The sequence below is a fragment of the Podarcis gaigeae genome (assembly GCF_964106915.1).
Source record: "Podarcis gaigeae genome assembly, chromosome: 6".
In the NCBI taxonomy this organism is placed as follows: Eukaryota; Metazoa; Chordata; class Lepidosauria; order Squamata; family Lacertidae; genus Podarcis; species Podarcis gaigeae.
In genome coordinates this window covers 18983090-19007048 of record NC_139682.1, presented here as the reverse complement: position 1 = coordinate 19007048, position 23959 = coordinate 18983090, and positions in this window count along the sequence as shown.

Sequence of the window (23959 nt, the reverse complement as noted above, 5' to 3'; positions counted from 1 at the left end):
GGGTGAGAATATTAAGGAATCTTGATTTTAATTTAGTAAGATCAGTTTAAACTGTTTTTATATTGCTTCCCACTTTTGAAAGCCCTGAAGCAATTTACAACCCAGTAAAAAAATACAATAATGAAGTATGAACAGAGGTGGATAATTGAGCTTCAACCTGCATGTTAATTGGGGAGAGGCAACTAAAGCTCATTTGGACCCAAATTCACAATGATCAGATGCCTCATGCAAAAGCCAGGCCCACCCAAGAGATGGGCTGAAGCAGCTACCTCAGATGGCATGAGCCCCTGAGACACCCCCTCTGTGGGTGCCCTATCCACCCCATCACCTCTGCCACTGGCAGAGAATTGGTGTCTGCATTAGTACCAATTTCTGGCGAAATCTCCTGATATCTCACTGGAAATCAGTGCCAATGTTGTCACTGCTTTGCCACCACTGCCAGCACAGGAGTGGCAGGTCAGGGTGGCAGTTCCCACTGTGACGACTCGTTAAGAGTCGTCAACAGGCTCATCACAGCTATCTGCCAATCACCCATTCCCACCACCCTTCTGAGTAATACCCCTCCCCACCTTCTCACTATATAGAAGGGTCTGGAAACTTCTGTTTCAGTGTATCTGAAGAAGTGTGCATGCACACGAAAGCTCATACCAAGAACTAACTTAGTTGGTGTTTAAGGTGCTACTGGAAGGAATTTTTTTTGTTCCCACTGTGTATGACACAGACACCAGGAGTTTCCAGGAATCTGTGTTTACCTGGAACAATATCTTCCATTCATACCCTACAAACATTTCTTGCCCAAGATTCCTAGAAGACCTGCCCCCGCCTTGCTGGGCTTTTTGCACCTGGCCTGGAGGGAAGGGTCCTGACTGACTACAAAAGTTGAAGCTGATGAACAGACTCTTGGGCTGGGGTATTGTTTAGGGAGTTGTGTATGATCATGGGACACCCAGAAAGTATGAAACAATGCAGCTACATAAGAACACACTTGATGCTCTTGCTCTCATTTTGAAAATACAGTGGTACCTCGATATTTGAACGTTTGACGAATGATTCGAAACTTGAACACTGTAAACCCAGAAGTAAATGTTTGGTTATTGAACACGCCTCGGAAGCCGAACATGCCACATGGCTTCCGTATTGAGTTTTCTGTATTGAGGCTTCTGTATTGAGTTTTTGGTTTTCGAACGGTCTTCCGGAATGGATTACATTCAAAAATCGAGGTACCACTGTATATCCATATTCTGCAAATAAATAAAAAATATTTTCATACTATACTATACTATACTATACTATACTATACTATACTATACTATACTATACTATACTAAAAGGTTTAAATGCTTCTTTGATCATCTTGAATCTTTCTGCCACACTTGCCATTCTCTCCTGCCACACCCTTCAAGTACCACAGGATTAGGGTGTGCTTAGCAACATTGTGAAATGTTGCCTATGTGTTCACCTTTCTTACTCCGAAAAGTTGCACCAAGTCCTTCTGAAATTTCAGATACGCCCTGCAAATACAGAAATGATGGTGTGATTTTGTCACAAATGTAGACGATGCTGAGAAACACTGCTCTACGGCTCTGAAAACAAACTTTGAAGTTTCAATTTCTTGCCACCCGCCAAAGAATTCATCTTGCACCAGGCCAGGCCAGATCCCACTGCACTCCATTCACAACTATCTATAGGTCGCCAACAATCTAACAAACAAACACATTTGTTAGTGTTTCCAAGGGACAGTATCTGAACCGCATAGGGCAAGATTATAATTGCCAAGTCACAGATCAAACAAAGTTCCATGATCACAAGACAGAAGCAAGATGCTATTAGGGCTTTTTCATCCGCATGGTAAGTAGCAGGCAGTCCACCATTGGCCTTGTAACTGGCTAAACCAAAACAGAGAGAGCCTCTGTGCTCTTCATCCTATAGGTTGCTTCTTATGGGATTTGAGAATTGTGAAGCAGACCTCTGCCACAGATTTCCCTGTACCAGAGAACCCAAAGCTTGAACTCTGAACTTCCATGTAATGCTGCCGTTTTCTCTTGTAAGGACATGCTTATTAGATTTGTTCTTAATTCTCTTATTTGTTTGGCAGCTGCCTTGAAGGTGCTTATATTGGATACCAGGTAGCTAGAACAGAACATAATATTCTGCTTACTACAGTTCACTAGCTCAAGACACAGACACCAGAGCCTTACATTCTGAAGAGCATACCTTTAACATCCATATTTTGTTATAACTGCCTATTATTTATTTATTTGCAATAATTCATATGCATATTTTCTACAGAAAGTGTAGTAAGGGTAGCCAATGGGACTGGAATCGGCACCTGGTATCCCTGGGCAGCTGTCACGGTCTAACACCCTTGTCAGGTCCACTGCCTTGGGCGACTATATCTGGCGCTCCAGTGAGTGTGAGGCAGCTTAGAGTCACCACAATTTAGATTTCCCACAATGCCTCAGAGCACCCTGTGGCGATCACACAGGGTCCCTGGACGTTTGATGGTCTATTGATCCCTGTGCCACCACTGTGATTGCTTCCCCGCTGCCACCAACCCGTTTCTCTCGGGTACACACGGAGTCCAGACAGTTGTTAACATTAATCTAAATAAACAAGTTTATTCTATAAGCATTAACAAGTCTATGGTTTCAGATAATTTTTCTTGTCAGTTTCTTAATCTTAGTTTCTTTACCAGCCTATACCTTCCTAATAACTTCTAACTGATTATCCCAACTGTCTATCTGACTCCTCTTAACAGATTCTCTCACTCTCTCACATCAAACTATTCTAACCCACAGACTTATCCTCACTCTCCCTCATAGGCGCCGACTCCATGGGGCCTGAGGGGGCCCGAGCCCCCTCAAAAATTCATTTGGGGGGGCTCTGCCCCCCCAATAATTTAAGAAAATTATTAGTTATATTATGCTTTGTAAAATCACAAAATTATGTTGGTATTTTTTATTTTCCTTGTTTGACGATAGTTACCTTTTAAAATACATTCAGTAATGAGTTAAAACAAAGCCACTCCCGATCTAGAGAGAGTGTGGGGTTGCGGGCTCTCGACCCATCAACAATCTCGCGGGGCTGGCGTCAGCCCCGGGAGAAGCGGGGATTCCCCCTAGCTCATTAATATTCACCGCCCACGGCGGCAGCCAATCGGTGCCCACGGCGGCAGCCAAGCTTCTGAGTGTCTCCTGAAGCACCATTGTTGCCCAACAGGACTCATGGGGGAAGGCAACCAAAGTAGGAGGGACCCCACCAGAGCTTGTCTAAGACCCTCCACAACCTTGTAGGAAGCCTCCTTACAAATGCTTGCTTGAACTGCTGACAGCCGTCAGCATCAGATTTGCAACCCTCCGAAGGATTAGTGCTAGCATCAAATTGCAATGTGGAATTGAAGCCCAATACATCACAATTAGTTATGGTAGAGATTAAACAAACCTGCTTTCCCTCTTTCTCCTGCTCCTTGTACCAATGGAACTAGATACAAAAGCAGGGAGGAGAATTTGGAAAGGAAGTTCTTATCCAAAGTGGGGGAAAGAGCAAACAGGCCATGTAGATTCTGAAGCATGCAGGTTTCCTGCGCTTTTCACAGGTGGGTTGGGGTAAAGGAACAAAAAAAAAAATTATGCATGGTGTGAGGAAAGGAGATAGAGAAAAGCTTTCCTTCTCTCACAATAACTGATGAAGGGGAATGTTGTATGATTCAGGACAGACAAAAGAAAGTGTTTCTTCACGCAGTGTGCACTTAAACTTAGGATTTCACTCCCACAAGAGGTGGCAGTGGCCACCAACTTGGATGATATAATACTGCTTTAAATGTTTGCTCTTTCTTACACACACACACACACACACACACACAGAGAGAGAGAGAGAGAGAGAGAGAGAGAGAGAGAGAGAGATTCTCTTACCATGAAGCAATTAAGCTTCTTAAAAAAGCACCCTGCCCACAAGCCTAACAGACAGAAAGAGTGTGATCTTTGTTAGGGTTGCCATACATCTGGAATTTCCCAGAGATAGCCGGGATTCAGCCATCATAAACAGCACCTAGCTGGAAAACACTGAAAAGTAACCTGTTTTGGAAGTGTAGATTTTGGCAAATTTTCTTTAAAATAGCTCAAAACTTCAATTGTTTTTGAGATTCTGCAAAACGGAAGCTCAACCATTTTGAGTACTCTGAACGCATAAAAACAAGAAGCACAACCGGGGCTTTTTTCCCAGCCGGAACTTGCCGGAACTCTGTTTTGGCACCATTGCCATTACAAGAGAACAAGGAAGGTGTTTGGGGTGGGTTCCGATGCCTCTTTTTCTAGCAAAATAGCACTGAGCACAACTCATCCTTCACCTGAGCTGGTGGTGCTTCCATAGAGCCACACTCCTTTGTGGCACTTGGGCAAGTGGACCTAGGAGACCATAGCAAGGAATGGGGTGTGACTAGCCAGCAAGCTGAGGAGGAAACTTGCAGCTAAGGAGGCAGGAGAATCTGGATTTCATTCTGAGCAGTCCGTCATAATGTTGGCAGCTGGTCTCTTACGGCTCATCCAGACTTCCTTTTGCACCATACTTTCTAGGTGCAGGTCCATGCTTTAAAGTTCTGTGTCCGAGCAGGTTTGTTTGTTTTTTGTCCTGGCTGAGCAAAACCCATGTTTTACCTCTGAATTGGAGCAAATGGCCGCCCACAGAAAACTCAGTTGCTGTTTGCTCTGATTCAGGAATAAACCATGGGTTTTCCAAGGGAAAACGCTAGGACAAAAAAGAAACCCACTTGGACATGGAGCTTTAAAGCCCTGACCTGTGCTTAGAAACACAGCACAAAAGGCCCTATGGATGAGCCCTTAAATATTAGTAATGTGTGACAAGGAGAGCTAGCGGAATTTCCAGTTAAGGGAACACAAAGTCTTCTGTGCATATTGGCAAACAGTCAATCGATTCTCAGCAAACAGCTGCTCTTAGCTTATACAGTCGAGAAGCGCCCAACCTTGGGTTTGCTGATAACTTTTGAACATTGTGATACTTTGGCTATATAGTTTGTGACCGCGGCTTGCGCTTGACCTCTGTGCTGTTCCAGAAATGTCACCATTGCCCTCTCCCGACCCCTACCCCCTTCCCAGCTCCATTTCTGTCCTTCCTATTTGTAAAGCAGTTTACAACTTGCAAATATGAGGAATCAATAGACAAGGAAGGGGGATTTTAACTGAGACTTTCTGGTCAGTTCCTGTCAATTTCGAGGACTGCTTGTCTATCACCTTTCCTGTCGCCATGAAGCGCTGCAGGTCATGCTGAGTGATATCTGCCAAGACCTTGTCGAACAAAAGAAAAACACTGTGATGATCAAATCAGGGTGGTATGACCAGTGCTATTTTCCTAGAAAAAGAGGTGTTGGAACTCACCATGATTGCCTCCCTTCTTCTCTTATCATGGCAATGACGCCCACCTGAGAGTTGCCAGAACTGAGTTCCAGTGAGTTCCACCTGAAAAAAGCCCTGGGTATAACATTAAAAGGCCAACAAGTTGCCAGAGTCCCTGGCATCTTTTATTAAAACAAGTTGCATAAAGATGCTCAGGGGGTGGCTGTGGCTAGGAGTGCTTTTCGCCGTCTTCAGTGACACTTCATGGATAAGACAGATGTGACCTCATTTGTTAATGCCTTAGTAAAATTTGGCTGGAGTGTTATGGTGCACGCAGCTGGGGATGAGAGGTAAATTCAATTCAGTTCGCATTTAAAGCTGTCTCCCCTTAGTCACACTTTCTGCAACAAGGTGCAAATTGAAGTACAGGCATCCTTTGACATTCGTACCTCTCTGAGTTTTGCAATGCAGTTTTCCAGCCAAGTAACAGGTGTACAAAAATGCACATAGATGCATATATTAGTGACAATGAAATGCATGTATTAGAGAAAGTTACTTTGCAAACTTGTGTTTATTAAGTGAAATAGAATACAAGGGATTCACATTGAAATGCTGATGAAATTTCATGAGGATTTTTTTCAAAAAAATGCAAATTCATGTGGAATTATGGATAACTTAAGGCTGGAAAAATAGAAACCAAGAGAAACAGTAACTGACAAATTGGCCCATTCCCTACCTGAGATTGCCTAGGAAGATTGTTCATGTTTCAAAATACCAAAGTTTGGTTGCCAAGTGAAGCCTTGGTATGGAAGTATTTTGTATTAAGAGGCTAACAGATTGAGGTTGAATCCTGACAAGACAGAAGTACTGTTTTTGGGGGACAGGAGGCGGGCAGGTGTGGAGGATTCCCTGGTCCTGAATGGGGTAACTGTGCCCCTGAAGGACCAGGTGCGCAGCCTGGGAGTCATTTTGGACTCACAGCTGTCCATGGAGGCGCAGGTTAACTCTGTGTCCAGGGCAGCTGTCTACCAGCTCCACCTGGTACGCAGGCTAAGACCCTACCTCCCCGCGGACTGTCTCGCCAGAGTGGTGCATGCTCTAGTTATCTCACGCTTGGACTACTGCAACGCGCTCTACGTGGGGCTACCTTTGAAGGTGACCCGGAAACTGCAATTAATCCAGAATGCGGCAGCGAGACTGGTGACTGGGAGTGGCCGCCGGGACCACATAACACCGGTTCTGAGAGATCTGCACTGGCTCCCAGTACGTTTCTGAGCACGATTCAAAGTGTTGGTGCTGACCTTTAAAGCCCTAAACGGCCTCGGTCCTGTATACCTGAAGGAGCGTCTCCACCCCCATCGTTCAGCCCGGACTCTGAGATCCAGCGCCAAGGGCCTTCTGGCGGTTCCCTCATTGCGAGAAGTGAGGCTACAGGGAACCAGACAGAGGGCCTTCTCGGTAGCGGCGCCCGCCCTGTGGAACGCCCTCCCATCAGATGTCAAAGAGATAAAGAATTACCTGACGTTCAGAAGACATCTTAAGGCAGCCCTGTTCAGGGAAGTTTTTAATATGTAATGCTGTGCGGTTTTTAACACTGATTGGGAGCCGCCCAGAGTGGCTGGGGAAAACTCAGCCAGATGGGCGGGGTATAAATAATAAATTATTATTATTATTATTATTATTATTATTATTATTATTATTACCCAGATCTCTAGTTGCTGGTCCTTCTGTATCCAATATAGTGCCATGGAATCTCAGCTAAAGCATCCATGACAGATGGCCATCCAACCTCTGCTTAAAAATCTCCAAGGAAGGAGAGTCCACCACCTCTCGTGGGAGTCTGTTCCACTGCTGAACAGCTCTTACTGTCAGTTTTTCTGAATGTTTAATACACATAATACACATAATCTTAAAAAAGACCAAAAAAAAGAACTTAAAACCCAGCAGAAATAAAATAGAATTAATTTGGATAGATTGAAGGATTAGCGTTGATTTCAGATTTTCTACCAACATCTGGCCCAATCTGTCTGCACACACAGGTGAAGTGGGGATGTGGCCAGTGGAGAATGGATAGAATATATATGTATTTGGGCAAGGGCTCAGGAAGAGGGTTTCGCCATTGAACTAAAGAGGGAAAACAAGCCCTATACCCGACTGATAAGAGAGAAGAGACTGATGTAAAGAATGCACATAAAAAGTGCTGCCTTGGTGTACAAAAGCACTGATACAATCGCACAGTCTTTGCTTCATAGTTGGACAGGTCATCATGACTCCTGACCTGAATGAACTCCAAGAGGTTATTTTCCCTTGAAATTTAGAAATGTACATAACATGCCCCATCTTCCTGGTTCTGATATCAGTGATAAAGAGTTTAGGAGATACTAGAAAAACATCCTTCACTGTGACAGGCAGGGGAGATGGGTGTTTGCAGAAAGAGTGCCCATACATTGAAAGGTCTCCTGTTTGAGTGTAATGTGTCTCTCTGCAGCAGGGATGCTGGAGAAATCCCATTCCCATAAACTCAGATGTGAACTGACTTGATCTGTACATTATTCAAAGTGTTGGTGCTGACCTTTAAAGCCCTAAGCGGCCTCGGTCCAGTATACCTGAAGGAGCGTCTCCACCCCCATCATTCTGCCCGGACGCTGAGGTCCAGCGCCGAGGGCCTTCTGGCAGTTCCCTCATTGTGAGAAGCAAAGCTACAGGGAACCAGGCAGAGGGCCTTCTCGGTAGTGGCGCCCGCCCTGTGGAACGCCCTTCCAGCAGATGTCAAAGCGATAAGCAACTACCTGACATTCAGAAGACATCTTAAGGCAGCCCTGTTTAGGGAAGTTTTTAACATGTGATATTTTACTGTATTTTTGGTTTTTATGGAAGCCGCCCAGAGTGGCTGGGGAGGCCCAGCCAGATGGGCGGGGTATAAATAATAAATTATTATTATTATTATTATTATTATTATTATTATTATTATTGGACTAATACTTTTCTTCAGATTTCACACTTCTCTGCATTTTGCAGTGCACTTCTCAGCTAAAAAAAATGCACTAAATATTCATGTTTTAGGATGAAGTACATTTAGAAAGGTGTACACTGAGATAAAATGCATATTTAAATTCATATTGGTGTGAAGGGGTTTGTTTGTTTTTTAAAAGAAAGTAAACCACAGTTTTAGGGATGCGGGTGGCGCTGTGGGTTACACCACAGAGCCTAGGACTTGCCAATCAGAAGGTCGGTGGTTCGAATCCCCGTGATGGGGTGAGCTCCCGTTGCTCGGTCCCTGCTCCTGCCAACCTAGCAGTTCGAAAGCACATCAAAGTGCAAGTAGATAAATAGGTACCACTCCAGTGGGAAGGTAAATGGTGTTTCCGTGCGCTGCTCTGGTTCGCCAGAAGTGGCTTAGTCATGCTGGCCACATGACCCGGAAGCTGTACGCCAGTTCCCTCAGCCAATAAAGCGAGATGAGCACCGCAACCCCAGAGACGGCCACAACTGGACCTAATGGTCAGGGGCCCCTTTACCTTTTTAAACCACAGTTTAATGCAGAAACAGACTAGAGTGTACTTACATAGGAACTAACATATCCAAAACTGATATAGACTGGAAATAGATGGATGCATTTATCCCTTCTCTACTAGAGCCTCACTGCCCTTACTTGATGAGGGCTGAATCATCCAGGATCAGAACCAGGGATAGGTTTTGTTCTCACTGCACTCCATCCCAAGTCAACTACTTTATTTTACAGCAGCTTGTCCTTGATGCTGTGGGGGAACAAGAAGGGGCATGCTTGGGGACAATGATGCAGACAGGGGAACCTGACACCTGCCAGCAGGTTTTTGCTCGTCTTCCCCAATAGTTTTGCTGGTTACAGTTCATTTACCTTAATTAAAGCGATTGAGGGATTGAATGATTGCTCCATTGTCCTTCCTTTTTTCCTACAAAGCATACCCTCTTTTCTAGGTTTTGTTTCTTGGTCACTCAAGTAGCGTGCTATATATTCCTTGTATCTGGTCTGAAAGCTGCAACTAGACTTTTCACAGGAGCAGCTTACTGGAAATATGTTTCTCCACTGCACTGGTTGCCCATTTGCTCCTGAGCCAATTTAAAGGTTCTCGGGTTAATTCACAAAGCTCTGAATAACTTGGTTGCAAAGCACCTTAAGGACTCAATCTCCACCTCCCCTGAGATCTTCTGATGGAGCACATTTGGTGGTCTCCTGTGCCCCTGAAGTTCAGTCAGTCTTCATCAGGGAAGCTCCGTGGGAAAAACTGGGACATCACCATGTAGAATAGGGATGGCAAATGTGTGGCCCTCCAGATGTTGTTGGACTCCAACTCACATCAGCCACAGCCAATGACCAGGAATGATGGGAGATGGGGTGCAACAACATCTGTAGGGCCACAGGTTAACCACCCCTGATCTAGAAGCTGCTCACCTCACCTGAGTTGGCAGGGGCCATGGAAGGGTGCCTAAAAAGACAATTGTGGTGTTTGGACATTCTGATATGGAAACAGATAATCCTTCAGGTACAGAGTTTTCAAGGTAAGCATTAAAAAGGATAGAGTTTTGCATTTTAGCTCCTTCCCAGAAACACTTGGGTTATAGCAGGCTGACAGCATTCCACTCCTATGACGCTAGGTAGATAGCATGGACGATACCAATGCAAAGAATGCACATAAATATGAACTCCCTTGGCATGCTGTAGATAGAAGCTCGGACAACCACCTAGTAAACAATGTTTCCTACTAGGACTGATGGCCATCAGTACTGTGTCCTGAACCAAACAATTTTTGAGGGGTTACTTAATGTGATCATTGGAAGGGACCACAAATGTAGGAACACTTAGCTGTGTTTCAGAGGCAGCATGGATTGAATGCTAGTCTTAAGCTTTCAGTGTTTCCCCTTTGTAACTCTGGCAGCAAACTTTGTTATTTGCTCTATGAAATCTATGTTGGTTAGAAAGCATGTTACAACTGTTAATCTTATCAACTACTATACTGTATATGAAGACTCTTTGAAATTTGCCTGTTCCCAATCAACCTTGTTTGGTTAGGATTCACATATTTATATAATACTGAATTAAGCCTATTTGCTATGATAGTTGTAGAGATTTTACAGGGCATGGCAAGCTGAACAGGTGCCCTCCATATTGCAAATGTTTGTTCCAAAACCCTGGTATTTGCAGAAGCCAATGAGGTCTGAACATGTTCCGTAGCCAGAGAATGTCAGTCTGAAAACAAAATGGAAAACTGGGAAAGGGTAGGAATGGAACAGCCTGCTGGGGAAAGGTTTAGATGGTTGGCTAGAACCCTATTAGGAAGTGGGCATATATTGCAGAACTTTCTTGCAGGACTCCCTTGCTCCTCTGAATACCATATATGGGTGATGAGGAGCCGAGAGAGATGGTTGCCTTCACACTCTGCTGGGGGTGTCCTACTGTTAGAATCAGGATGCTAGTCTAACAAATGTAGGAAGCTCCCTCATATTGTGTCAGACCATTGGTCTGTGTATCTCTATCCCTTCCCTACCTAGAGATGCCAGAGGTTTAACTTGGGACCTCCTGGCTGCAAACAAATGTTATCTGCGCTATGGCCCTTCTGTGATCTGATCGTGTTATTCCCTTCTTATTTCCAGTTTTCAAACCAAACAAAAACCTTTGTGTTGACGAAGACCTTTTGACAAATATGCAACAAAACAAATCAGGAATGAGAGATCAGTTACGGACATCATTTTTCAATGTGCTCTCTGGACTCTGTTTTCATTGCCTTCCTGAGTGCAAGAACAGTTCCAAGTTCCATGGATCCTGGCTTTGAGCTGATGGGCAAGACCGCCTGAAATTTCACACAGAAGACATGACTTTGATTGCCATTATTGTCTTGCCTTTCAAACCCTGAAAGAAGCTCAGGGGCTGGTAAGGAGAGGGAAGCCAGTGCTAAGCCCCAGGGTATAATACTTTGCATTGTCATGCAGAAGAGTTGGGTTTCGTTCCCACCCCTGCCTCTTCTTCCTTGGGCTTGGAGTACAGGACTGTGAAGGAAATGTGCTCAGCCCTGGGGGAGAAGGGAGTGCCTTGCATTGATTGGCAATGAGTAACCATCCCAGACAGTTGATTAAGAAGTAATAAATGGGTGCCACAGCCTTAAAGGTGTGGTATGAAAAAATGGGGGGAAGGAGAGGCAGCTGCTGTGTACAAGCCCAAGCTGGGAAGACAGATAACTCATGACACTGGAGAGTCTCAAGACAGTAAGACAAAAGACAGTTTCATGTTCGAGTTACAAGATCAGTCCAATTAAGCTGAACTTGGGCTAAACACAGTGATGCTCTGAGAAGATTACCTGACGCAGGGAAGTAGCTTGTGAATGGAAAGAAACTGCTTGTGTGGTCCTCCTGAGCAGTCATGTAGTTTTCAGCAGACCTGAGCTTCGGGTGGGTCTGCTGCTGGGGCCTCAGATTAACACATTGCAAGAAGTGCATTTAGGGTGGCCACTTACACCAAATCAAAAAGGGAAACTGAAAAGAGGACACCGATTTGCAGCAAATTCACGTGTGTTGATTTATATGCAGGAAAACTTAATTGCTATAAATTAAATTAAATGCAATATGTCTCACCATTGTGGAGAAGACTGTGATCAGTTTTTCTGCTGTCCAGGTGCTAATTCTAGATAGGCAACTTCAAGGCACATGCTCTCTCCCTTCTGATGGGTCCTAATAATAATACCCCACCAATCTGCCTGGGTTGCCCTAGCCACTCTGGGTGTCTTCCAACAGATATAAACAACATAATAAAACATCTTATTTTATCTTAACTTGCACTTGGATTGGACAGCCCTTCAAACAGAGGACTGCTTCAAATAGATTACCATACTTTCTGAAAGCAAAGCACACAACCTTCCTAATTTGTATCTCTACCTGTCCTGTTTGAGAAGGAACAATGTCACAACATACAAGTGACTCCCAGTCCCTTTAGGGCAGAGTTTCCCAAACTTGGGTCTCCAGCTGGTTTTGGACTACAATTCCCATCATCCCTGACCACTGGTCCTGCTAGCGAGGGATGATGGGAATTGTAGTCCAGAAACAGCTGGAGACCCAAGTTTGGGAAACCCTGCTCTAGGGACACCAAGCACAGAAGATTTTTTACAAGGACTTCTTGTGTGAGAAAGTTGATAGGTTGTATGTGTTTTCACCTCATTGATTCATAGGAGTATGTATGGCACTCCATTTTCTACGGCTGACAAATACAATTATTAGACAATGTGATGCTTAAACAATGAATTGTTCTCAGATGAGTCTACATATTGTAAGGCACACAGACACACTAAGTGCAATGGGGAGTCTGCATCCACCAGACAGACTCATTGAGGAAGATCCCCTTACCTTACTTGACTGAGACTAAGACCTGGCATGCCCCTGTAATAATACTACCAGCCCACTTTGACACACTAGGGTCAACCCAACAGATTTCTGCCTTGTCATCTCAGTCTCCTGGGCTATTTCTGGATGGTCCAGCAGACATCAAGCACAACTATTCTATAGGGATGGATTATTTCTGGGCTGGGAGTTCACCTAGTTCTACCAGAGATTGGGGCAGGCAAGATCAAACAAAGGGGAGTGCTGGTTGAACCAGCATTGTCCCTCCTCTTCCTGGAATGTTCTGCTCCTCCTTGCAGGTAATATGTCAAGGTGCAGCAGAATAATTACTCCATAGAGCCCTTCCCACTCCCGAGGATGTAGCAAAAGTTCTATAAGGTATCTGTTCAGACACACAAGGAACACCACAAAGAACTGAGCTACTGTATATGAAAATTACTTTCCTGCAATAAAACCTGGAAGTGGAATAAATACCCTCCCAGGGATGTGGCATAAACTGTTCTTGGTTTCCAGAACCACTTCCATAATTTCTGCAGTGGTGCATGAATGGTACAACACATGCATGAGTGTGTTGCAATGGCAGCCAAGTAAAGTGAAGCTACATTCTTAGACCCTTTACTGAATGGTGATGAAGAAGAAGAAGAGAAAGATGAAGAGGAGGAGCTTGGACTTGATACCTTTCACTCCCCTTAAGGAGTCTCAAAGCGGCTAACAATCTCCTTTCCCTTCCTCCCCTACAACAAACACTCTGTGAGGTGAGTGAGGCTGAGAGACTTCAAAGAAGTGTGACTAGCCCAAGGTCACCCAGCAGCTGCATGTGGAGGAGCGGGGAAGCGAACCTGGTTCACCAGATTACGAGTCCACTGTTCTTAACCACTACACCACACTGGCTCCTCAGTGCCTGCTACACACTGATCTTCACAAATCCCTGGAGGAACGCACTGTAGTCATCAGCATACACTGAGGAAACATCCTTAGCTCTTTGCTTTTTTTATTTTAAAGCAAAACCCTAAAGGAATGGCCATAGCCTCACTTGACATCATTCCAGTATAAATGGAGGAGCTGCGCATATTGTCCAAATAATGCAACAAGAGATGCCCCCCTCCAATATGTATGACTAGGGATGGAGTATGGAGAAATTAGATTCAGGATGCATTTAAAACTGAATCTAGAAAATCTGCACATTCTGAAACAATATGTGAACCAAAACACCAGCTACCTTTCAAAATTCACACTTATATGAATTATGTGATGCCATTCTCCAACCAACCAAGGTAACAAATACCTTAGGGGAAGTGTACCTAAAAATGAAGATATTGGTGAAAATAATATATAAAAAGACATTCTATTAGGGGAAATCGCTTGCAAAAACATGTACATTTGTAAAAACTGCATCTAAAATATGCTTACTAGGAGAATTTTGCACTAAAGTTCTGGTGAATTTTCAGGAGAATTTTGTTATTTAAAAAATCATGAATTCCTGCAAATTGTGGGGAAGAGAATTTGAGACTGGAAAAATGAAAAACAGAGAGAATTGAAACTGAAGATCCTTCCATCCCTGTGTGCGGCACTTTGGCTTTAAAGCAGAACCACATGGGCAGAACATCAGTGATGCAGCAATAAAACTTCTAGCACATTTGCAAAGCTGAGCAGGGTCCGGTATGATTTTGAATTGGATGGGGGACCACGTGTTGAGATTCCTGCATTGCAGGGGGTTGGATAGGAGTCTTTTCCAGCTCTACAACTCTATGCTTCTATGTGGGATGTGGGAGCAGCCCTGGTGGCAGCAGTGACAAGGGTTTCACTCCAGCTAAGTTGAAGAGGGCTTTGTCCAAGCTGTTCAAATGGCCTGAGTTATGTGTGGCATGCTTCAAACTCAGAGGAGGCCAAATCCCAAGATTATGGAGACCCTCTGACAAGAGGCCCAACAATGGGTCTTCTTAACTGTCAATGGGGAGTGAGGTGGCGTATGCTTCTTTTGTTTACCTGTTCCTCTCTCCTGCTGTTACATGGTTCACTTGTGTTTCTTTTAACCTTCCCTACACAAAACAATAATGGCTTCAGGGCCCACATCTCGGACGTAGTATAATGCATCAATGGGACAGTAGGACCCAGTTGGGCTCAGTAGCTGCTGGGGAAAGAAGAGAAGAGGATCAAAGCCATTCCTGGGTGAAGCCTCTTATTGTTGGCACCCTTCTTGAGATTCACATGTGCATTCAGTGTAATGTGATGTCGGTCCACAAGCTTACTGACACTTGACCGCACAGAGTCCATTGTGCCTCTGAGGAATGGACTTTAGAGTCCAAAGTCAAACATGGGTGCACCAGGCAATCAAGTTTCCCAGCCTTGTTCTTCGTTTCCCTGTATGTTTTGCTCCTGTCAGGCTCTTCATGTTACTTAAGCAGAGTTATTATCAGGGATTGTGGGGCAGGAGAGAGAAGCCGGTTTTGTTCTTTCCCCATCTCCCCCTTTACGTTTTCGTCTCTGAACAAGAATCTCTTCATGAAAAGGGTACAGCAGGAATGAGTCCTGGTTGGACCCCATCCAGTTCCTTGAGGGGAAAAACATGACAGGAAACTTCACACCAGAGAACTGACAAATAATACTTGCCAGAGTTTTCTTCCCAGTTAGACCCCGTCATCTTTTTACAATGGAGCTCTTGATTCGCTGGTAAACAAAGTCCAATTATACCTCACCAGGAAAAAGGAGGGGCAGGTGCCAGTTTCACAAAGGGTGTTGTTAGGGGACAATCCAGCCAAAAACCTGAACTGCCGGGCAATCTGCGTTTGACGCAAACACCTTTTGCATTAGTGTAAAAACCAAACACACACAGTGGTAGCCAGTGGTTATTACCTATGTCATTTGTGCCTCACTCTTCTAACAAGGGGCTCTGGCTGCCATATATAGTGATCCCTCACTATTTCCCCCTCTTAGCTAGTTGGGGATGAGAGAGACAGTGGATGGTAGTCAAAAAAGTTTTATTCAGAGATTAATCGACTAAACTCAGTCATGTGCATTCATTTCAGCAGGCCTAGTCTAAGTAAAACTTGGTTTATTGCTAAATTTATATCCTGCCCTTCCTCCCACAGAAGCTCGGGGCAATGATACCACTCAGTGATTGGCCCATAGTTATTTATGGATGGTATTCAGCTGAATAACAGGACTTTACCCCTCCTCACAAATGCACCTGTGCCATTCCCAAATCTGCTCCAGAAGGTTGGGGGAGAAACCAGAATGGATTTAGGAAGGGAGGTGCGGTGGGTGTGGTCTGCCCCAGGTGTCACCACTGAGGGGGCTGACAAAATACCAGGCAGCACTCAGCACAGGGCCTGCAGTGCGCCCGAGCCACACATCTCTCCCAGGAGAGACACGGTGGCTTGGGCACACACAGGCTCCGTGCACCCACCCTACAGCTGCCTCCCCCCAGCTGTAGGGTGGCTGAGTGGGAGGGGCAGGCAGACTCCAGAGGCCCCGTGGTGCACCCCACCCCTATGGGTGGCTCACCCCACCCTTGGGCACGCCACCCCAGGCGCCCGAGTGGCTTCCTCCACCACTGGATTTGGGGGGTTGCAGGTGAAGAGAGTCCAATTGTACAAGCAGAAGTCATTCCACATGCAAGGAGCTACTTAGCACTACTTTGAGTACTTGAATAGTGACTTGATCACAGGACTCTACAGTACAACCAATGCTCTACGGATCGGCAGCAGAAGGTCCCAGGGCTGAATTCAGTCCCTGAGATGTACCAACTGGTGTCCTAATTCAACCGAGAAGCAGCAAGTGTAGATGAAGTGGCTGTGACAATGGGAGAAGAGGGCTCTGTACCACTTTTTGCCATTCCTTCCTCAGAGGAACCATATGGTTGCTAAACAGGGCCTTCGTTTGCAAAAGTCCCATCTGAAATGCCAGAGGCACCTTCCGATAGTCAGTGGGCCAGCAGCTGACATTTGTTAAAAGACACTGTTCCATTGTAAAATTGCATTAGTTCCTATATGCTAAACTTCCAGATTGCCTTGGAAAGATTCTAAACCATACCCTTTCCGATGACCATGCAGCAGCCTTTCACATCTGGAAAATCACATCATACTACAGAATTAAAAGCAGAAGCTCTGCTAGTAAATAGCTTCTGAAAAACTGAAGCCTGGCATTCCAGAGCAAAAGGACATTGTGGTATTTCCCGGAAAAGTTATTCTCACCTTGCTGACAGATCATGATTCCGATAATTACTGGAGATGTGGAGTAGCCAAACGCATTCCCGACACAGAACTCAGAGCAGGGCTATGAAATCCGTGGCAGACGCTCATCAGATGATGCACCAACCTACACCCCAGGCTTAGGAACTTAGCAAGTCCAGTTCTTTTACTCTAGCACTGGACTAGAGTCCCGGGACATGCATTGTGCTTTATGTTCTGGAAGGTCGGCAGCATGGCAGCAAGCCTGGAGAATGTGGACCCAAAGGAGCCACTACAAAGTTCCTAAACCTGCATTTTACATTTTTGCAGTAAAGGAAGGCAATTACAAGAGATATGTGGTGGGTAGCTGAGTGCATAACCCTTTCCCCACCTACCTAAGCTCTCCTGCAACACCTCAAGCACACTGGGTCTCCCACCACCACCCTACTGCTGCCACCACCACCATGCCCTCCCCCCCCCCATTTCCTGACCAAAATTATTCTAATTTCACAGCCTAGCTGCAGGACCGGGGCAGGGAGAGAGGAAAATGGCTTAGGTGAAGAGCTGCAGAAGTGGTCAGTAGGGCAAGGGTTAAGTGTGGGAATGTTCAGGGAGGCGGGAGAGGGTATATTGTTTAATGATATCCGTTCTAACGTGCATTAGCAAGTTCTATATCTTAGCAGAGTAACATTCCCCTTTCAACGCACAGCAGTTTGCTTGTTGCAGGCTTGTCTGAGCCTCTCAATATAAGATTCCTGGTAAGATCCCTTCTTGTCCCTCTTAAAAAGAATAGACAGTCTAATAATAATAATAATAATAATAATAATAATAATAATAATAAATTTGTACTCCCCCCCCCCCCCGGCTGGGTTTCCCCAGCCACTCTGGGCGACTTCCAACAAAGATTAAAAATATATTAAAATGACACATTAAAAACTTCCCTAAACAGGGCTGCCTTCAATATAAAAATAGTTTACTCACAATCATTCAGTTCACACTTGGATCCCTGAAGGCAGACTTAGGTTACAAAACTATGTGCACATGTGGAACTATCCCAAAATGGAGTTAGTTCCTGGGTGACTGCGAACAGGCAGTCACTTCTGCTCACACATAGAAAGACAAAATGGAGAAGAGCCAAAGGAAGGAGCTGTGCTCCCTTGCCCAGGTTAGGCCTCACACACCCAAGCCTCTAGTCACATGCAGAGGAAGTTTGTCACTGCTCAGGAGGAAACAGGAAGTTAGACTCCTGGCTGATACAAAGCATCCCCTAGCATGTCCACTCTAGGAATGTTGTACTTGACTGCTATGTCTTTCACATCCCACATAAAGCACTCCAGCTCTCCGCCATCACCGATTTTCCCTGCAAATGCCCAACTGCATTCATGTTCTATCAACAAATCTAGAGCTGGGAATCTGCAGTTACCAGAGTAGAATATGCAGTGTCATGCTCTGCATTTAACGTACGATATCACACTTCTATATAAAAATATTTTTCGCCAGTGTCTTCCATCACATGACACCGTACACGGCCATTGACATGCTTCATCAATGAAGCCACCAACATGGTGCCCTCTGGGCATTGTTTGACTACAAGTCCCACCATCCCTAGCCATTGACCATGTTGGCTGCAACTCTCTCTCAGGATGATGCTGTGTTGGCTACCTCTGTGCCCAATGTCCCCCTTAAGGGCAAGATGTCTTCCTCACCCCAGCCTACAGTTCTTACCAGTTTACTGTTCTTTTTCTATCCGGGTTAAGCTTTTATACTTAGGCCACAACCCTTCAGACAAAAAAATTCCCTTTCTGGCATGTCTAGTGGCAAGAACATAGAAGGTGAATGTCAGCTGTGTTTTCTAGGTGGTGTATCTCAGATTCTCAATAAAGTTTGAAGTGTCATTGTCATTAGTGGCACGGAGGAAGCAACCTCTCCCTTCCCCAGTAGTCCGTGAAAAGTGTGTGTATGTATAAAGTTCCTTTGTCCCAGTGGAAGTCTTGTATTACCAGACATGAATGACCGCTTTTACTCTTGTTTAATGAAGCTCGTTACAAGCTCCATTTTGGGGTTTCCTCCCTGTTGCATTCTAGAAGGCGGCAGCGTGTTTACAAGAATATAATCCTTGTTGAAAACTCAAGGCACATTACTTTCTAATTTCCTGACATGACACAGAGGTAAAGTGCAGGCAATGATTGTTTGTGAGTAATCCTTGCAGAAACAGGAAAGCAAGGATGCTGTTGCTTTTTAAAATCATACCATAACTCTTGCCAGATCAGATCCAAGATACATTTAATGTAGCATTCTGGCCTAAAGATCATAAGATTGTAGAGATTAAAGGGATGCCAAGGGTCATCTTGTACAACCCCCTGCAATGCAGGAATCTCAACACATGGTCTCCCATCCAATTTGAAATGACACTGGACCATGCTTAGCTTTGCAAATGTCCTAGCGGTTTTATTGCTGCTCCATTAGGATGCTTCAGGAATTCACTTTTTGTGAATTCTAGTATGAACTGACCTGATTTTTTGCCTGCTGGAGTAATATGAAGATTGGAACAGAGTTGTCCTTCAAATTTCTCACTTCTCCAGCTTTCGCAATGCAGTTTCCAATTCAAAAACCCTTCAAATACATTTTTTAAAACTGCATTTTAGGGCAAACCCATTTAGAAATATATATTCTGAGAGAAAATACTTTCTGAAATGCGTCTTTTCTGAGAAAACACATTCAAAACTACAAATGTAAATATGTACATCATCCATGACTTTGTCTATTTCTTTTTAAAAGCCTTCTTAAAAGCCAGTGTGGTGTAGTGGTTAAGAGCGGTAGTCTCGTAATCTGGGGAACCGGGTTTGCTTCCCTGCTCCTCCACATGCAGCTGCTGGGTGACCTTGGGCCAGTTACACTTCTCTGAAGTCTCTCAGCCCCACTCACCTCACAGAGTGTTTGTTGTGGGGAAGGAAGGGGAAGGAGAATGTTAGCCGCTTTGAGACTCCTTAAAGGGAGTGAAAGGCGGGATATCAAACCCAAACACCACTTCTACCACTTCTTCTTCTTCTTCTTCTTCTTCTTCTTCTTCTTCTTCTTCTTAAGGCAAACATTGAGTGTCAATATTCCTCTAGGGTGTACGTCTTTCATCCAGAGAGAGGCAAAAACCTGGAACGACAGCCTATAAATGTTCTCTTTATCACTTCTTAGGAAAATGATGTTGACCTTTGCACCATCTTCCTAAGAAGCGATAACGAAAAGTATCACATCTCTCTCAACAACTCTGAAAGGAAGGAAAACGTACACTTTGCTTCTCATTTTTTGGTAGAAAACTAGACCTTTGTGTTCACTTTGCCCCCACTTGGACAAATTCCTGCAAATGTTGATGAAGACAAGGAGAAGAGCCAGCACACTTATCTTCATTATTCTCTCTTTGTTGAACCTGAAGTGGACTAAGGCTTTTCTGGAATCCAAGTGCAAATGTTTTCATTTTATCTGCCTTCTAGGTCTTTCTCTTTTGAAGCCACAAGGACACACACACAATGAATACACTCTCCCTTGTTCTTTGGCGCGTCCTTCAGCACCAATGAAAGATGACACATAATTTTTCTTAAACACCTGTGCAAATAATTTGTCACAGTAAAGTGCCCTTTAAGTGTTTCCACTTTTGTGCCCTAATTGCTATTGTTTGTTTTATTCTGGCAACATCCTGACTGAAGTGGAACTTCAATATAATTTAATATAATCACATTTCTCTGGGCGAAGACTTTATTGTGAAGCCAGATAATATTATATTGGGTTGTGCTGGCCACATACTGAACTGGCTTCGCTGCTTAAAACCCCTGTGGGAATAAGCATGTAATTTGTCTTTAAACGGTATTCAGAGTCCTTCAAAGGCTTTATGACTCGGCCTTTCCCCCGCATGTCCCTTTCAGGATTATGTTTGCAATTAAATATGGCAGGCTCTGTACAACGAACATTTCATGCTACGCTATGAGGTCAAGCAGCCCGGAGGTTAAACAGGGTAATTTGCTGGGACTGGCAACAAATTAAGGTGAACCCATTTGTAATGATGCCTCATTACACTGATCCCGGACAAGCTATTAACTGGGGTAACTCCCCAGCAGATTGAGCTATGATCCTCACCAGCAGAGTTCTGGTCCAACTCAGAGACTGTATTCAGCCTCTGGCTACATGACAGTAAAACATGCAGCAAGTGTTTCAGGGAACCTAGCTGGTCCGGCGAGGGAAGTTTATTGCTTCTATGCATGGGAACTGTTTCTTTTCTTCTGTCTGATGTAGCTGTGCATATGCACTGCAGTCACATTTGCACATCACTGCAAAATAGTTGTTGTTTTTAAAAAAGCTTGCCTACCGACTTAGCCATACGTGGAACTTTGGCCTGACCTGTGGCACGTTTTCGCTAAGTCTTTGCAGTTGGAAGACCTTGAGTCACTGTGGATCGGGGGGGGGGGGGGGGCTGTGGCAGAAAAAGACTATCTGCACTGCTATAAGATGACCTTATAAGAACTACAGTAAGATATGCGCTGTCCTTAATAACAGTGGGACTGATCCAGCACAGGTCTAAAGAAGGGATGTAAGAGGGCAGTGTTTTCCATTCTGCCCTTTCTTCCTCACACGCAGCTGTTTCTGTTCTGCTGCAGTTCATCTACCACCCAAAAGTACATTATTTGTCTTTCGTCCACTGTGGTGAAATTGCATAACTTACACAATTAATTACATAAAGTACACTGTGGCTATGCCATTCCGCTCCATTAATTTCCATGCAATGCACATGTAATAATGTAATCAATTACCATATTTTCCCGTGTATAAGACTATATTTCCCCCAGATTTTTTTAAGTTTAAAATTGGGGGTCGTCTTATACATGGAATGTTGCAATTAAATATATAAATATAAATAAATACATGCCGCCATCCATATTCTTTCCCCCCAGCAGCCCCCACTCTGGACATTGTCCCTTCCACCCGGTTCCCTCAGCCGCCCCCTGGCTACCCAGACTCCCCATTCCCCAAGCACACTCACTCAGGTGGCTCTGGCAGTCACAGCTCATCAATTAGTGTCCGCATATGCCAGCGCTAGTGGAGTAAATGCGGTACATACCGCAAATACTGAAACAAAAGTGCAATGCACAGGCGGGAGAGCTGGAGCTGCAGCTACAGTGGAGTTACACTGAGCTGACAGGAGCAGCCGCCATTACACAGCTTGCCTCACTGTTTGATGTTTAAATATACGGTACTAAATATACCGGTGTTTTGCATATTTTATAAAATATCAAAGTTGTTCTGTTTGGAGTTGAAAATATTTATTTCTTAATTTTGGGCTCAAAAAATAGGGGTCGTCTTATACATGGGGGTGACTTATACACGGAAAAATACGGTATGTATCATGCGCAAAATGAAAGCAGCAACAACAAATACCAATCACATTCACGGGGTTGATTTCCATGCCAGACATGGAAGGAATAAGCCAACATTGGCAATTTCCCCCCGTTACTGTTTTCCTTGGAATTCTCCAACATTCCTAGTCTAAAGTCAGCTACCAAATTTGGTGGTTCACTTCCCCCACCTACCTTGGTCCCATTCAGAATCCACATGATGACTGTCCACTTGAAAAGGTACATCTAGGGCCCAGGTATATTTCTGAGGACATTGTTTGGGGCTTTTCCTGGGATGTGGAGAGCCTCGGGCCTCTCCCAGTCCACATCTCTTCACTCAGGACATGTCCTCACCAGCTCTGCTTAGAACTGGGTCCTTTAATTATTGGAATGCCTTGCCTTTGTATAAATCTCTGCCTTTTGCATGGCTGGAATGTACCGTATTGTAGCCTACATTCCAATGTAGTGGACTGTTGTCTCCATCCCAGTCCACTACTGGCACTTGACCTCTGGAAGAATGTGGCTCTCAGACAGGAAATGGTTTCCTACTGCTTGCTGGCCAAGAGGCAAGTCAATGTGCTGATGCCAAGGCATTTGGTACATCCTAGGTGTCTCTATACTTCTCCACCTATTTGTTGTTGTTTAGTCGTTTAGTCATGTTCGACTCTTCGTGACCCCATGGACCAGAATGCTTCTGTCTTCCACTGCCTCCCACAGTTTAGTCAAACTCATGCTGGTAGCTTCGAGAACACTGTCCAACCATCTCGTCCTCTGTCGTCCCCTTCTCCTTGTGCCCTCCATCTTTCCCAACATCAGGGTCTTTTCCAGGGAGTCTTCTCTTCTCATGAGGTGGCCAAAGTATTGGAGTCTCAGCTTCAGGATCTGTCCTTCCAGTGAGCACTCAGGGCTGATTTCCTTAAGAATAGGTTTGTTCTTCTTGCAGTCCATGGGACTCTCAAGAGTCTCCTCCAGACCATAATTCAAAAGCATCAATTCTTCGGCGATCAGCCTTCTTTATGGTCCAGCTCTCACTTCCATACATCCACCTATAGCTAGATCCAAATAATTGCTTTCCTCCAAAACCACCTTGATATGGCAAAATACCACCCTTTCCAGCACATCCCCCCCCAAAAAAATAGAGATTGAATGACCATTATTTAAATATTTCGAGTCCAAGCTAGATTTCGTCAGCAAGTGTGGCATTGCTGCTTCCTTAAAAATCAGGTGAGGCCACACCCTCCCTGAAGGAAGCATTTACTGCCTCTGATGTATAAGTCTGCAAACCACTTCTGGCCACTTTTCATAACCTTGATGGACAATCTGATCATTTTTAACTCATCGGTTCCAGGATCAAATGCAAGATGGTGTCTGACCACTACTTAACTAAACATAATCACACTATTGATAAGGAGACATATTAGCATAAAAGGTTTGAAGGAAAGGCAGTACATATAGGAATCTCAATTTCATTCCATGCTGATGTGCTTTTTAAGTAAGAAACAATGGAATAGTAAGAATTGATTAGGGGGAAAATTTCCCTCCTGGGCAGCCGAGGTCAATCTGTGTTCAGCCTCCTGACGCCCATCAATGCCAAAACTGGTATTAATTGTCCAAATGAACTCCTACTAGCTTAAATAATATATACCCTGCTCTGCTGAAATACAGGCATGCTTCCTATTCCTTCTCCTGTGGAACTGTT